Here is a 14,178-nt window from a genome sequence, read left to right on the forward strand (position 1 = left end):
ACGTCCATGCAGACAGGAGTACAATGACTATGGCATACCATTCTAAAGGGGGAGGCACACTGGATTAACATTGTGAGTCTGGGTGTGTGTAGGGGAGGGATTATCTGTGGACACATATTCCCATTCCAGGGACCTCTGAAGAAGGGTGAGCTGAGACAGGGAACATGGGTGTAGCTGGACTTAGGACATGGGCTGCCATGTGCAGGGAATGTCATGTGAGCATTGCTAGTCATACCTGGGGCACTTGTGCTATCTATTTGCTGCTGATAAGGAAATCTTGTCACACATAGTCCTTACAAAGATAGGTGATGTAAAACTTACTGCTGTCAAGGGTCTGGTCATACCTTCTTGTCACCAATGCAATGGCACATCTACTGCCCCATGTATGAGGCCTTTTGTTCCCTTATTGACTGATGGTGTCTTAGGTGTGTGCCATATGCTGCGATGAACCATGTGGCCAACATGTATGTGTGAAATAGGTGTGTTCCGCTGGTATTGCCCTTCAAATGTGAAATGTACATGGTATATGTCATTTACAGTGTGTGTGAATGTGGCTGTAGATTCATACGCATCACAAAAGATTTGTAATTTTCTGTGTCCTAATCTGTATTTCAGCAATGCTCCCATGAGGCTACACTCTGATTCTGATAGTTAGAGATAATGTTATGCAAAAATGATTACCCAGACCATGATATAGTGAATAGAATAGGTGTTTAATGACATATGGTAAAAAATTGGTGATGGTGAGTAGAGTCAAAAGAAATTGTGGACAATATGTTGGCACCCACGCAATGAGGCTACACTCTGATTCTGATAGTTATAGATAATGTTATGCAAAAATGATTACCCAGGCCATGATATAGTGAATAGAATAGGTGTTTAATGACATATGGTAAAAAATTGGTGATGGTGGGTAGAGTCAAAAGAAATTGTGGACAATATGTTGGCGCCAACGCAATCCTGCTGCTGTGTTTGGATGGTCCCCCTCATGTTGATGGACAGCATCCTCCTCTTCAGGCATTTGTGGGTCGGGTTTATATAGGAGTATGTTCCTTCTTACACATATGTTGTACAGGGTGGCACAGGTCAAAATTATTTTGTACACCATTTCTGGTGAGTATAGGAGGCTGCCTCCAGTGATGTCGAGGCACCTGAATCTTGACTTCAGGATGCCAAAGGTCCTCTCGACTATGGTGCGTGTCCTCCTATGTGCCTCATTATAGGCATACTCTTCTGCAGTGCCTGGGTTTGCAAATGGGGTCATGATCCATGGCTGGATCCCATACCCCTGATCAGCTGAAAGAGAACATGAGTGGGAACATGTTGATGTACCTTGCAACATGATTGTCACTTTACATGGCAGTTGTTCTCTTGTGTTGTCTGTGACTCATTTGTGTTTGTGTTATTGTGTGGAATCCTAGGCTTCTAGGATGTACCATCAGCATTGGGTTGTTTCCTTAGCTGAACAGGATTTTGGTTGTTGACCGGATGTCAGCAGTATTTTTGTAGAGTTGCAGTACAGTGTATACTCCCTTGCATTGTGTCATGTGAAATAGGTGTCTCTGTGTCTTACCTGTGGGTGAGATGATACTTCCATACACTGAATCAATTCCACAGTGGTGGTAAGAGGGTTGCATCTATATACCCTGGACATCCCATCCAATTTCGCATATGCACTAGAATGATTTAAACATCACTGAGACCCTTAGAATTGGCAAGGGGACAATGTGCAACACATCTCCGTACGTTGTCAGCACTAACGTGTTAACAATTGACTATGCACTAATTTCACATGTGTGACAAGTTCACTGCAGACCTATTTCTCTGCCCTTGCCAAGTCGACTCAGTTTGTAACATGTACCTGTACTACTGCACATGTTCTAGTTCAGCTGCCTAACTTAGTTGTGCGGGGGTCATTTTGAGTTTCAGAAGGTCCGTATGCCTGTACATCTGTTGTGTGTGTGTTAATTTGTCACAATGCATATGTGTAGGAATGTGCACTTTCAATATTGTCCCATGAAGATGTGTTCTGTGTTCTTCGCATAGTCCACTTGCTTATTGGTAGTGGGGAATGTCACCCCAGGAGTGATGTGAAATGTTGGTACTGCCTCAATGCTTCCGTGTCACATTCATTAGAGTCATCATCATCATGCTATGTGTGTCATGGTGTTTGAGCCGCAGCAAAATACATTACACACCCCTTACATAGTACGTATTGTTTGGAAGGATGTTAGATTGAGTGTTATTGTTGTGATATTGAAAGATTAATCTTCCAAATTGTACTGCCAGTTGGGGCCATGTCTTTGTCATTGTGTTGTTTTAAATTGTCCCCTCGTGTCTGTGGAGTGGCATCAGTTGTTATTTGTAACTGTCATTTGTCCCTAAGTGTGTATCCCATTGGGTGTGGATATCAAACATGCCTAGTGGTGTCACTGCCTCATTGTCTTCCTGTCCATGTGTCGATGTTGAGGTGTATGTGTTGTGTGTCCTAGAGGGTTGCTGTGAAGTGTGTATATAAGTAGGTTTCTATACTTACCAACAAGTAGGCCATTTCCATATCATCCATCCTGGAAGTGTTGATTGATGGTGCAGTGACAGAAGATTAATGAACCATGTACACTCCCAGGATACTTTGCCACAATGTTGGTGATCAGTCGCTTGTGATCGACAATGGCCTGCACATTGATGGAGTGTTTGTGCTTCCAGTTGCGGTATAGATGTTCGGTTTCCAGCAGGTGGCACAAGGCGTACATGTGTGCAGTCAATGGCACCAAGGACATGTGGGAAGCGGTTAATTTGGTAAAACCCCTGTTTTGTCTCCTGCTGCTTCTGCTGTGTGTTGGGAAGCAGATGCGGTGGGGTGTGAGGGAGATGACAGCAACCAGTTCCTTGAGTAGGAAGGCGGAGAATGATGGCTGTGAGATCCCGGCAACCAGGGCACCAGTGGTTTGAAAGGAGCCACTTGCCAACATGTGTAGTACAGCTAGCAGGTTGGTTTCTGGTGGAATGGTGCGGGGTGTCTGCAAGCTGGGTGCCAACTGCGGCTCAATATTGTGCAGCAGCTGCTGAATGGCTTGCCAGTACATATATATGTCGATACAGATATGTAGCTTCACAATGGTAACTCCGAATATGGCCTTGTGAGGTGTCTAAGATCATGGAATTGTCCCCCCATTCCAAATCTGGTATTGGGGGCCAATCCCATGCACCCTGGGGGCTCCATCATGGACCTCCAGTACTGCCAAACCACCTCTAAGAGGTTTGCACTGCAGCCCCAGCTGCTGCCACCTCACAGACAGGTTTCTGCCCTCCTGGGGACTGAGCAGCTCAATCCCAGGAAGGCAGGACAATGCATTTCCTTTGGGAGGAGGGTGTTACACTCTCTTCCGTGGAATTATGTGTTACAGGCTTGGGAAGGGTAGCCTCCCAGAGTCTCTGGAAATGCTTCGAAGGGTACAAACTGTGCCCTCCAAGCTTAAACCAGTCTACACCAGTTCAGGCACCCCCATCCCTTCTCTGGCATGAAACTGGACAAAGGTAAGGGGAGTGAACACTCCCCTGTCCATCACCACCCCAGGGGTGGTGCCCAGAGCTCCTTCAGTGTGTCCCTGGCATTAGCCATCTTGGATTCCAAAGTGTGTGAACACTCTGGAGGCCTCTGAGTGGCCAGTGTCAGCAGGTGACGTCAGAGATCCCTCCTGATAGGTGTATACCTGGGTAGGTAGCCAGTCCCCCTCTGAGGAATATTTATGGTCTCTCCTCTGGATGTCTCCCTCCTCAGGGCCAGTTTGCAAGACTCCTCCAGGAATCCTTTGCATCCTCTGCTTCAGCTTCTGACCACCAGATCAACCGCAGACTGCTTCAGGAACCGCTGTAACTGCAACAAAGTATCCAGGAAGGCTACTGTAACCTGCAATTAAAGCTCCAGACAGCATTTGCAACAGTTTCCAAGGTGTGCACACTCTGAGGACTGCCTGTCTTCAACCTGCACCAGAAGAACTGAATGTTGTGCCGTGGGCCTCTGCAGCCAGGGCAGGGGAACCGGTTCGGGAAGCGGTTGGAGCTGCGTTCATTTTCCTGGCCGCGGGACTCGCCGCAGCCCCTTTTTCTGGCCTAATGTCACCCGAGGCCCAGGAATTGGCATCGGGCCTCAGCGGGTTCGGGGTGCAGCGTGCCTTCAGGGTTAGAAGTGGGTGCCCCCCCACCCCTCACTTACCTGGTGACTTGCCTTTCTTTTGGGCTTCCTTCTTCTTTCTTCTTTTCCTTTTTCTAAGTAGCGGCCATATTCTCCTTCTCCCAGCATGCCTTTCTTCTTATCTTCTTCCCTGCATGCATCTGGTTCCCTTTCTAATATGGCGTCCTCATCTATTTCATTTTATAGTCTTTTCCCAATCCAACATGGGGTCCTTGATTTTTTTCCTGAATGTCACTTCCTGTTCAGGGGTATTTAAGGAGTTGGATTCTTGCTCTCCTTGCGCTGCAACACTTCCTTTTGTGGCGATCACGCTCTGGTCATTTTCTTTTGATTCCATCCTTTTTCCCTGTTTGTTCCAGCTTCCTTCCAGTTATTTTTCTTGATTTGGAAGTCTGATATTTTTTCTTGTGTCTTTTCTTGTGTTCTAGGGAGTTCCTATCAAAGATTTGTTTTCCCTTTGGGGTTTTTGTAGGAGGCTGGCCTGGCTTATAGTGGGTACCAATGGTACTTACACCTTGTGCCAGGTCCAGTTATCCCTTATTAGTAGAGTAGTAGTGTTCTATCAGCTTAGGCTGATAGAGGTAGCTATAGCAGAGCAGCTAGGTTGAACTAGGAGACATGCAAAGCTCATGCAATACCACTCATATCATATAGGTACTATATCATAAAAAAGACAATACTCAGTGTTACTAAAAATAAAGGTACTTTATTTTAGTGACAATATGCCAAAAAATATCTCAGACGATATACTCCCTTAGGAGGTAAGTAAAATGCACAAAATATACACACAAACCAAATCAGGTAAGTAAAACAGTCAGAAAGTAGTGTAAAGACTGTAGAATACAATAGGATGCAATAGGCCTAGGGGCAACACAAATCATGTACTAAGAAAGTGGAATGTGAACCACGATTGGACCCCTAGGCTAGTGTAGTGTGTAGAGGGTTTCTGGGAGTATAAGAAAACACTAAGGGTGTAAAAGATACCCCACCCTAAGACCCTGGAATGAAGCAGTAAAGTACTACTATTTCCCCAGAAACACACTAAAGTCACAATACAGGATTTTGCAAAGACCACAACAGACTGCAAAGCACTGAAGACGAATTCCTGGACCTGAGGACCTTCAAAGGATGAGGACCAAGTCCAAGAGTTGCGAAAGTGTTTGGGGGCAAGAGCGCACTAAACCCCGGATGAAGGTTCAAAATGGCTGCCTGTGAATGGAAGAAGCTGAAGATTCTGCAACAACAAAGGTGCTAGGAACTTCTCCTTGGTGTAGAAGATGTCCCACAGAGTGCTGGAGGAAGTAGAGTTGTTTCCTTGGCAAAATACTGCAAACAAGCCTTGCTAGCTGCAAGAGTCGAGGCGAAAGAAAAAGGGAGCTGCCCAGGCCCAGGAAGGACCAGGATGTTGCCACTTGGGAGAGAAGACAGAGGGGACCCTCAGCAACGTAGAGAGCCCATGCACAAGCAGGAAGCACCCGCAGAAGTCCTTGACCACGGGTTCAAGTAGTCTGAACATGGCGGTTGTCTCAACACTGCAGATCCCACGACACCAGAGATCATCTCAGGGAGCTGACAATTGCAGGACAGAGTGCAGGGGACCTAGGCTCGGCTGTGCATGCAGGTTTTTGTGGAAATGTGCACAGAAGCCCTTGTAGTTGCAGTTCACGCAGTGCACAGGATTAATGTCTGGAGAGGGGAGGCAAGGACTTACCTCCTCCAAATTTGGACAGTTGGACCACTGGACAGTCTGGGCCACTTTGGTCCACTACCTGTGTTCAAGGGGCCAAGCTCGTGAGGATGAGTGGGGTTCCAGAGTACTGGTGATGCTGAAGTTTGGTGCCTGCTGAAGCAGGGGGAAGATTCTGTCGACCCACGGAAGATTTCTTTGTGGCTTACCAGTGCAGGATGAAGACAGGCAGCCCCCAAAGCATGCACCACCAGGAAACAGTCGAGAAGGCCAGCAGGATTACTGGCTACAATGTCGCTGGTAGTCTTCTGTCTACTTTGTTGCAGTTTTGCAGGCGTCTTGGAGCAGTCAGAGGTCGAACCTTGGCAGAAGTCGAAGAGAGAGGTGCAGAGGAACTCTGGAGAATTCTTGCAAGTCGTTATCCGAGGAAAAGCCCACTGGAGAGACCCTAAATAGCCCTCAGAGGAGGATTGGCCACCTAGTCAGATAAGCACCTACCAGGAGGGGTCTCTGACGTCACCTGCTGGCACTGGCCACTCAGAGGCCTCCAGAGTGCCCTCACACCTCTGGATCCAAGATGGCAGAGGTCTGAGACACACTGGAGGAGCTCTGGGCACCACTCCTGGGGTGGTGATGGACAGGGGAGTGGTCACTTCCCTTTCCTTTGTCCACTTTCACGCCAGAGTAGGGACTGGGGGCTCCCTAAACCGGTGTAGACTGGCTTATTTAAGGAGGGCACCATCTGTGCCCTTCAAAGCATTTCCAGAGGATGGGAGAGCCTACCCCTCCCCAGCCTAAAACACCTATTTCCAAAGGGAAAGGGTGTAACACCCTCTCTTAGAGGAAATTCTTTGGTCTGCTTTCCTGGGACTGGGCTTCTTAGACCCCAGGAGGGCAGAACCCTTTCTGTGGGGTGGCAGCAGCGGTAGCTGCAGAGAAACCCCAGAGAGCTGGTTTGGAGGTACCCGGGGTCCACAGTGGAGCCCGGGGATGCATGGAATTGTGTCCCCAATACCAGATTTGGCATGGGGGGACAATTCTATGATCTTAGACATGTTACATGGCATGTTCTGAGCTACCATTGTGAAGCTACATATAGGTATTGTCCTATATGTAATACATGCGTGTAATGGTGTCACCGCACTCACAAAGTCTGGGGAAAGGGCCCTGAACTATGTGGAGGCACCTTTGCTAGTGCAAGGGTGCCCCACACTTAGTAACTTTGCACCTAACCTTCAGCAAGTGAAGGTTTGACATATAGGTGACTTATAACTTACTTAAGTACAGTGAAAATGGCTGTGAAATAATGTGTGCGTTATTTCACTCAAGCTACAGTGGCAGTCCTGTGTAAAGGTTTGTCTGAGCTCCCTAGGGGTGGCAAAAGAAATGCTGCAGCCCATAGGGATCTCCTGGAACCCTAATACCCTGGGTATCTAGGTACCATATACTAGGGCATTATAAGGGTGTTCCAGCGTGCCAATTGAAATTGGTAAAAGTGGTCACTAGCCTATAGCGACAAATTTAAAGGCAGAGAGACCATAAGCACTGAGGTTCTGGTTAGAAGAGCCTCAGTGACACAGTTAGTCACTACACAGGTATACACATTCAGGCCACAAACTATGAGTACTGAGGTCCTGGCTAGCAGGATCCCAGTGAGACAGGCAAAAACAAACTGACATACATGTAAAAATGGGGGTAACATGCCAGGCAAGATGGTACTTCCCTACAGTTTTTCCTCTGGGACTCCTTCTGGAGGGCACAGACTGCCTTTTTGTCGTACCATTGTCAGCAGCACCGTGGCTACCGGAAAAGGCTGCCCTTACCTTGGCCAGAGCAGGACCTGCAAGAATCGAGCTCATCCTCCAGTTCCAGCTGACCAAGACCGTGAGCAAAGGGTAGATCGTGACACCGAAGGAATCTCCTGTGGAGTAACGGAGTTGCTTCCCGGCAGGCACCTTTCTGTGACAACGACCAGTATTCTGGGACTCCTTTCCTGATGACGAGCATGCTCTCTTGAACACAGGTGGTGAACCGACGTGACCGAGACTGTCCTAAGGTCCAGCTGTCCAAATTTGGAGGACGAAAGAGCTTGCCTCCCCGTGCTGCGACAGTACCCCTGTGCACTGCGTATTCTTCAGCTCCTTGGGCTTCTGTGCACTTCTTCCAAGATTTCTTCATGCACAGTGTAGCCCGGGTCCCCGTCACTTCATTCTGCGAAGCACAACTCACTGAGTTGTTCTCCGGCTGCATGGGACCTTCTTTTGTAGTGCTGCGATAACTGTATTTTGCATCTTCTTTGTCCCTGTGTCCTGGGACTTCTGTGGGTGCTGCCTGGTCTTCAGAGGACTCTCTAACGTGCAGACAGCCCCCTCTTTCTCCTCAGTCAGAGTTGAGACCCCCAGGTCCCTCCTGGGCCCGGGCAGCACCATTTTGATGCAAACTGTGAACTTGCTTGAACCAAGGCTTGTTGGACGAATCCAGTGCCAAAAACTGCCTGAATCAAACAACTCGATGTGGGGCATCTCCTGCACCACGCAGGAACCCACAGCCATCTTGTTTGGTGCCCTTCTTATAACCAGAGAATCCACTTTTGCACCATCTTCTAGGTTGACAGGTGTTTCTGTCTGTAGGAGGCTGGACTGGCTTGTAGTGAGTACCAAGGGGTACTTGCACCTTGCCCCAGGCCCAGTTATCCCTTATTAGTGTTTAGGGTGTCTAGCAGCTTAGGCTGATAGATAATGGTAGCTTAGCAGAGCAGCTTAGGCTGAACTAGGAGACGTGTGAAGCTACTACAGTACCACAAGTGTCACTTGCACAATACCATAAGAAAACACAATACACAGTTATACTAAAAATAAAGGTACTTTATTTTTATGACAATATGCCAAAGTATCTCAGTGAGTACCCTCAGTATGAGGATAGCAATTATACACAAGTTATATGTACACAATACCAAAAATATGCAGTATAGTCTTAGAAAACAGTGCAAACAATGTATAGTTACAATAGGATGCAATGGGGACACATAGGGATAGGGGCAACACAAACCATATACTCCAAAAGTGGAATGCGAACCACGAATGGACCCCAAACCTATGTGACCTTGTAGAGGGTCGCTGGGACTATTAGAAAATAGTGAGAGTTAGAAAATTAGCCCTCCCCAAGACCCTGAAAAGTGAGTGCAAAGTGCACTAAAGTTCCCCCAAAGACAAAGAAGTCGTGATAGAGGAATAATGCAGGAAAGACACAAACTAACAATGCAACAACTGTGCATTTCCAATCTAGGGTACCTGTGGAACAAGGGGACCAAGTCCAAAAGTCACAAGCAAGTCGGAGATGTGCATATGCCCAGGAAATGCCAGCTGTGGGTGCAAAGAAGCTTCTACTGGACAGAAGAAGCTGAGGTTTCTGCAGGAACGAAAAGGGCTAGAGACTTCCCCTTTGGTGGACCGATCTCTCTCGCCGTGGAGAGTCGTGCAGAAGTGTTTTCCCGCCAAAAGAATGCTAACAAGCCTTGCTAGCTGCAAATTGTGCGGTTAGCGTTTTTGGACGCTGCTGTGGCCCAGGAGGGACCAGGAGGTCGCAAATTGGACCAGGAGATAGAGGGGACATCGAGCAAGACAAGGAGCCCTCTTAGCAGCAGGTAGCCCCCGGAGAAGTGCCAGAAACAGGCACTACGAGGATGCATGAAATGGTGCTCACCCAAAGTTGCACAAAGGAGTCCCACGTCGCCGGAGACCAACTTAGAAAGTCGTGCAATGCAGGTTAGAGTGCCGTAGACCCAGGCTTGGCTGTGCATGAAGGGTTTCCACCAGAAGTGCACAGGGGCCGGAGTAGCTGCAAAAGTTGCGGTTCCCAGCAATGCAGCCCAGCGAGGTGAGGCAAGGACTTACCTCCACCAAACTTGGACTGAAGAGTTACTGGACTGTGGGGGTCACTTGGACAGAGTTGCTGGATTCGAGGGACCTCGCTCGTCGTGCTGAGAGGAGACCCAAGGGACCGGTAATGCAGCTTTTTGGTGCCTGCGGTTGCAGGGGGAAGATTCCGTCGACCCACGGGAGATTTCTTCGGAGATTCTAGTGCAGAGAGGAGGCAGACTACCCCCACAGCATGCACCACCAGGAAAACAGTCGAGAAGGCGGCATGATCAGCGTTACAGAGTTGCAGTAGTCGTCTTAGCTACTATGTTGCAGTTTTGCAGGCTTCCAGCGCGGTCAGCAGTCGATTCCTTGGCAGAAGGTGAAGAGAGAGATGCAGAGGAACTCGGATAAGCTCTTGCATTCGTTATCTAAAGTTTCCCCAGAGACAGAGACCCTAAATAGCCAGAAAAGAGGGTTTGGCTACCTAGGAGAGAGGATAGGCTACTAACACCTGAAGGAGCCTATCAGAAGGAGTCTCTGACGTCACCTGGTGGCACTGGCCACTCAGAGCAGTCCAGTGTGCCAGCAGCACCTCTGTTTCCAAGATGGCAGAGGTCTGGAGCACACTGGAGGAGCTCTGGACACCTCCCAGGGGAGGTGCAGGTCAGGGGAGTGGTCACTCCCCTTTCCTTTGTCCAGTTTCGCGCCAGAGCAGGGGCTAAGGGGTCCCTGAACCGGTGTAGACTGGCTTATGCAGAATTGGGCACATCTGTGCCCAAGAAAGCATTTCCAGAGGCTGGGGGAGGCTACTCCTCCCCTGCCTTCACACCATTTTCCAAAGGGAGAGGGTGTAACACCCTCTCTCAGAGGAAGCCCTTTGTTCTGCCATCCTGGGACAAGCCTGGCTTGACCCCAGGGGGGCAGAAGCCTGTCTGAGGGGTTGGCAGCAGCAGCAGCTGCAGTGAAACCCCAGGAAAGGCAGTTTGGCAGTACCAGGGTCTGTGCTACAGACCACTGGGATCATCTAATTGTGCCAACAATGCCAGGATGGCATAGAGGGGGCAATTCCATGATCTTAGACATGTTACATGGCCATATTCGGAGTTACCATTGTGAAGCTACATATAGGTATTGACCTATATGTAGTGCACGCGTGTAATGGTGTCCCCGCACTCACAAAGTTCAGGGAATTGGCTCTGAACAATGTGGGGGCACCTTGGCTAGTGCCAGGGTGCCCTCACACTAAGTAACTTTGCACCTAACCTTTACCAGGTAAAGGTTAGACATATAGGTGACTTATAAGTTACTTAAGTGCAGTGTAAAATGGCTGTGAAATAACGTGGACGTTATTTCACTCAGGCTGCAGTGGCAGGCCTGTGTAAGAATTGTCAGAGCTCCCTATGGGTGGCAAAAGAAATGCTGCAGCCCATAGGGATCTCCTGGAACCCCAATACCCTGGGTACCTCAGTACCATATACTAGGGAATTATAAGGGTGTTCCAGTAAGCCAATGTAAATTGGTAAAAATGGTCACTAGCCTGTTAGTGACAATTTAGAAAGAAATGAGAGAGCATAACCACTGAGGTTCTGATTAGCAGAGCCTCAGTGAGACAGTTAGTCTCTACACAGGTAACACATTCAGGCACACTTATGAGCACTGGGGCCCTGGTGAACAGGGTCCCAGTGACACATACAACTAAAACAACATATATACAGTGAAAAATGGGGGTAACATGCCAGGCAAGATGGTACTTTCCTACACAACCCCCCCCCCAAACGAAGGACAATAAGACTAGCCATGACCTGATGAGTCTTCATTGTCTAAGTGGAAATATCTGGAGAGTCCATCTGCATTGGAGTGGCTACTCCCAGGTCTATGTTCCACTGTATAGTCCATTCCCTGTAGGGATATGGACCACCTCAACAATTTAGGATTTTCACCTTTCATTTGTTTTAGCCAAAGTAGAGGTTTGTGGTCTGTCTGAACAATGAAGTGAGTGCCAAACAGGTATGGCCTCAACTTCTTCAGAGCCCAGACCACAGCAAAGGCCTCCCTCTCTATCGCAGACCAACGCTTTTCTCTAGGGGTCAACCTCCTACTAATAAAAGCAACAGGTTGATCCTGGCCCTCAGAATTAAGTTGTGATAGGACTGCCCCTACTCCTAATTCAGATGCATCAGTCTGGACATAGAATTTGTTAGAGTAACAAGGGCTTTTCAGGACAGGTGCAGAGCACATGGCCTGCTTCAGCTCCTCAAAAGCTTTCTGACAGTTTGCTGTCCATAATACCTTTTTAGGCATCTTCTTGGAAGTGAGGTCATTAAGAGGGGCTGCAATGGAGCCATAGTTCTTAATGAACCTCCTGTAATACCCAGTGAGGCCTAGGAAGGCTCTCACCTGGGTCTGTGTAGTAGGGGGAACCCAATCAATAATTGTCTGGATTTTCCCCTGCAGTGGTGCAATCTGTTCCCCACCAACAAGGTGTCCCAGATAAACCACCTTACCCTGCCCTATCTGGCACTTTGAAGCCTTGATAGTGAGGCCTGCCTTTTGCAGGGCCTCCAAAACTTTCCATAGGTGGACCAGGTGATCATCCCAGCTGGAGCTAAAGACAGCTATATCGTCCAAATATGCTGCACTGAAAGCTTCCAGCCCTTGCAGGACTGTGTTCACCAACCTCTGAAAAGTGGCAGGTGCATTCTTCAATCCAAAAGGCATTACAGTAAACTGGTAATGTCCTCCAATGGTTGAAAATGCTGTTTTAGGTTTAGCATCTTCTGACAATTTGATCTGCCAATACCCTGCAGTCAAGTCAAAAGTGCTTAGATACTTGGCAGATGCCAGTGTATCTATGAGCTCATCTGCCCTGGGTATAGGGTGAGCATCAGTTTTGGTTACCAAGTTGAGACCTCTATAGTCTACACAAAACCGCATTTCCTTCTTTCCATCTTTGGAATGGGGTTTTGGTACAAGTACCACAGGAGAAGCCCATGGACTTTCAGAGTGCTCAACCACTCCTAGTTCTAACATTTTCTGAACCTCTTGCTTTATGCAGTCCCTGACATGGTCAGGCTGCCTATAGATCTTACTTTTGACAGGCAAGCTGTCTCCAGTATCTATAGTGTGCTCACACCAAGAAGTGGTACCTGGCACAGTAGAGAAGAGTTCAGAGAATTGATCAAGGAGATTTATGCAATTATCTTTCTGCTCAGCAGTAAGACAATCAGCCAAAACTACACCTTCCACAAGAGCATCTTGTTCTGTGGAAGAGAAGAGATCAGGTAGAGGGTCACTGTCTTCTTCCTGTCCCTCATCAGTTGCCATGAGCAGGGTGAGATCAGCCCTGTCATAGTAGGGTTTCAGGCGGTTTACATGGAGCACCCTAAGGGGACTCCTTGCAGTGCCTAAGTCAACTAAATAGGTGACTTCACCCTTTTTCTCAACAATTGTGTGGGGACCACTCCATTTATCTTGGAGTGCTCTTGGGGCCACAGGCTCCAAGACCCACACTTTCTGCCCTGGTTGGTACTGAACCAAAACAGCCTTCTGATCATGCCATTGATTCTGGAGCTCTTGGCTGGCCTGAAGGTTTTTACTGGCCTTTTTCATATACTCAGCCATCCTTGATCTGAGGCCAAGTACATAGTCCACAATATCCTGCTTAGGAGCTTTTAAAGGTTGTTCCCAACCCTCCTTTACAAGTGTGAGTGGACCCCTAACAGGGTGTCCAAAAAGAAGTTCAAAGGGGCTGAAGCACACTCCTTTCTGGGGTACCTCCCTGTAGGCAAAAAGGAGGCATGGTAGAAGGATATCCCATCTCCTGCGGAGTTTTTCAGGGAGACCCATAATCATGCCTTTGAGAGTTTTGTTAAATCTCTCCACCAGTCCATTTGTTTGTGGATGATAGGGTGTAGTGAACTTATAAGTCACACCACACTCCTTCCACATGGCCTTTAAGTATGCAGATGAGGTAATGAAGTACACCGTTCCTTTCCTTGTCACAACAAGTTTATTGAAGAATAGGTTCAGAGTAAAGAAGCCTCATCCTGTCAGCAAGACGTTCCTAGTCAACTGCCCCACCAGGAACCTAACTACAAGCTCCCCATTCCACATTCTAAGTTCTTAGAACTGTCTTGCTCCCAAGAATGAGTGTTTCAAAAACAACAAGAGAATATACATAGTGCTTAACAAGAATTATCTAAAATAACAATAAGTGTACAGTAACAATAAGTTTACAATACTACATCACCTCCCTTACATTACCAACTCAAAACATACCAAAAGAGAAAGAGATGAACATAATTACACATAATCTCGTAGTCTCTCAGGTCTCCTAATTAATCTCACAGGTCTGGAACTCATCTTTTTTTTTAGAATCAAAAACAATATGAGAACCATTATCAAGTGTATCAGATACACTAGACTTTGAAGTGCCA

Source organism: Pleurodeles waltl, chromosome 3_1, assembly GCF_031143425.1.
Source record: "Pleurodeles waltl isolate 20211129_DDA chromosome 3_1, aPleWal1.hap1.20221129, whole genome shotgun sequence".
NCBI classification, from domain to species: domain Eukaryota; kingdom Metazoa; phylum Chordata; class Amphibia; order Caudata; family Salamandridae; genus Pleurodeles; species Pleurodeles waltl.